At 42.3% G+C, this 3,194-nt stretch overlaps 1 protein-coding gene across 1 annotated transcript in view; it reads right to left on the reverse strand.

The window, feature by feature from the left end:
* GTF3C1 (general transcription factor IIIC subunit 1) overlaps positions 1-3,194 on the reverse strand; it is a 102,349-nt gene that overhangs the window by 16,983 nt on the left and 82,172 nt on the right. The gene's annotated exons all lie outside the window — the stretch shown is intronic.

The raw sequence follows: 3,194 nt of genomic DNA on the forward strand, positions 1-3,194 counted from the left end.
TTAGTAGTCTACAGAAGGAAGATAACCTTGTTTTTGCATTCAGTTCAGCCAACAGTAAGTGACAAAAACATTGCATTTCTGGCAAGATTTACAGGTATTATCCGTACTTGCTGAAAATGTTCTTAGATGTGGTGGTTGCGTTGGTTTTCATATATCAGGCTAAGGGCTAATAAGCTACAATTTATTCAATTTATGTTCTTGGGTTTTGTTATCCTTTAACAATTGTTTACCACATAACTTTTTGGAAAGCACTGTTAAACAGTCTCAATGGCCAACATGTACTTTTTGTCTCATACATGCATCATTTATACATAATTCTTGTGGTAGATAGCGATATCTACCAGGTGCCATTCCTCGCTGATAATTTTGTATGTGGCCTTATTAAATTCTGGGACACTTGTAATCTAAGTGTGTGGAAAAAAAACATTAAAACTGGAATACACACAGATTGGCTTTTAACTTCCTTAACTTGCAATGGTGCAAGGAAGTAACATTGTAACCTGGTTGTTTTTAGTGATTTCAACAAACACTCAATGAAATAGCATCCTACTTTTCATTTAAACTGGAGCTAATAAATGATTTTATTTGTGCAGAAACCACAATCCTCAATAATACAGCCCAACTTCATACACCATAAAAGATGATGTTAGCAGTCCAAATGTTTAAACCCTCCCCTCATGTCAAATTAAATTGGACCCAAATTCAAAATGTGAAAGATCTTTTATGTTATAGGGAGCGCGCAGAAATGTTAATTGTGCCTAAGCAGTACCCTGAAAATGTACCTTGTCTTGAATTAATCCTGAAAAATAGCAGTGCACTTCCTGTGCCTATGCACTACCATGCCATATCAGTATCACAGCTGTACAGCTGCAGGATGAAATTATCCAAGGCAAGGTTGTGGCTGCTAGTCTTGGGAGCTTTGCAGTGAGGTTTAGTGATGTCACTACTGTGCTGCTCACTGTTCTCCTTGCTGGAGTGAAAGCTGTAGTTCATATATCTTCCTGCTTCATTCATCCTCTGCTTTCTGAATCTTTTCTCCTGTTATTGCTCGATTATTCCTCCATCAGGCATCAAACCACCAATCATCAGGGGTAGTTCAGATATAAGGAAGCCTTGCCTCTATCAAGATGATCACCTCCACGCAGACATAGGCATTGTAAGTCAGTCATGGGGAAAAGATCGCTGAAGGTAGACCCACTGGCAATACAGGTAACTAGTCTTTTGCCCCCTGCCTGCCTTTTTTAGAGGAACAGTTTCCACAGTTCAGATCCTTTAAATGTCCTTCTGAGCAGTTCTTCATGCTGGGAGGATTTTAATGCAAGTCTTTTCTTCTGTGCAACCTCATCTTCTGGAGATTGATCTGATCTTCAGGGGTTGGCTGCACAGAGGTGTGTGTGGGTTTAAAGCAGTGGTTCTCAAACTTAGCGAGACCAGGGCCCAGTAATTTTCTTCCAAAACGTTCCAAGTCCCAAAAGCAAGGGAACATTCACTTCTTCACAGTGCATTACCATGCATTATTGTGCACTGCATTAAAGTGACATTACAGGATAATCCCCCCTTCCCCGCCCCATACTAGTGTAAGGACTTGCCTTAAACGATGCCTCTTGATCCGATCATCATCTTCTTCTTTCCAGTAGTTTTCAGGAGTCCCCCCAGCGTTGTTGCCGGTCTCAGATCCAGCACTGACTCCTCTCTCTTCCTTGCACTTCCCGTCACATGGAGTCTGTGCGGATCCACACTGCTGCATTGACTTACCTTGCGTCTCTCCTTGTCTCCCTGCCGAAGATCTGAACTTCACATGCGCCTGCCCGAGAATCTTCAGATGGGAGCGCGCGGCGGAGACACAAGTACGTTTTAAACCTTTTTAAAAAAAAATTTTTTTTTAGATATGTTTTTGCATAAAACTACTGCTTGCTAGCAGTAGATTTATGCAAAAACATGAGGCTTTAATAACCCTTTAAGGCAGCCCATTCAAAAGAGGGGTATTGGTTCAGGGAGCTAGTCCTATGACATCAAATCTTTTCTGCAGCAGCTCCCAGCATGGCCTCAAAAGGGCTGGTGTGAGAGCTTCCAGACAGCGCATGAGCACATGTATGTTGTTGGCACATGGAGGAGGTAGCTTATGGTGCAGACTTCACCTTCCTTCGCCAAAAGCAGCTGCACACTACTTAGTTTATAACTATCCTCATTCACTTGTCACATGACCCTTTGAATTAACTGCTGCATACCATAACCTAAAATTTGGTCTGGTCATGAAGGTTTTGACTACCCCTGGACACAAAAGAGTTAATATTCAATCACTTCCATAATCCCCTTTTTCACATCCACTTCATTGTGTGTGCACCAAATAAGCAATTTAGGTATACCAGGCATTTTTTGGTAACAGCTTTTTGTGAATATGTAAGGAACATGTAGCACAGACAGAAAACCTGCAGGTGGCACTGTAGTTCTTAGACAGAAATGGAATAATCACAGGGTCCACCAGCAGCCAGATGAATTTATTTAACTACTACCTGAATGTTCTTCGCCTTAGCATTGCGCCCGTTTTCGCATCTGTTCTGCCTTTCTTGTATCTGTCCTGACTTGCTCTTCCCTCTGCCATCCTGCCCATTGGCTGACCTCACTTTTGCCCTACTTTCTACTGCTCATTTCCCTGAGATTTTGTTTTTTTGTACATAGTATTTAGTTAATATTTTCTAAACCTGCACATGTTACACTGTTTCTTTACTGGTTTGCTCTATTTATGCGTTATATTTTTTATGTATGTTCACTAATTCACAAATAAAGTGTGTTGTCCTCACTTAAAGTAGTATTAAAGTCTATATTTGTTTGGCATATATCTACTGTTAGTAAGCAGTAGATATATGCCCCAACATTTTTAAAAAAGTTGGCAAATACCCACTAACTTACCTGTGTCAGGGCTGCTCTATCCTGCCTGCAGAAGTAGCAGCTCCCGAACGCTGTGAAGTAGGACGTTTGGGCGGGCGCATGCGCAGTACAGTTCAACGGAGGGGAGAGGAGGAGAGCAACACTGACACTGAATGGACGCAGCCAGGCAGCCATGAGCACGCACGCCGGACAGACTCCATGGGACACAAAGAGTCTGCGCTGGACCAGAGACCAGCACTAGAGGGACTGTGGAAAACGAGTGGAAGAAGCTGTTCGGATCATGAGGCATCAGATAAGGTAAGGTC

Source organism: Nanorana parkeri, unplaced genomic scaffold, assembly GCF_000935625.1.
Source record: "Nanorana parkeri isolate BGI_ZX_2015 unplaced genomic scaffold, ASM93562v1 scaffold1727, whole genome shotgun sequence".
Lineage (NCBI taxonomy): Eukaryota > Metazoa > Chordata > Amphibia > Anura > Dicroglossidae > Nanorana > Nanorana parkeri.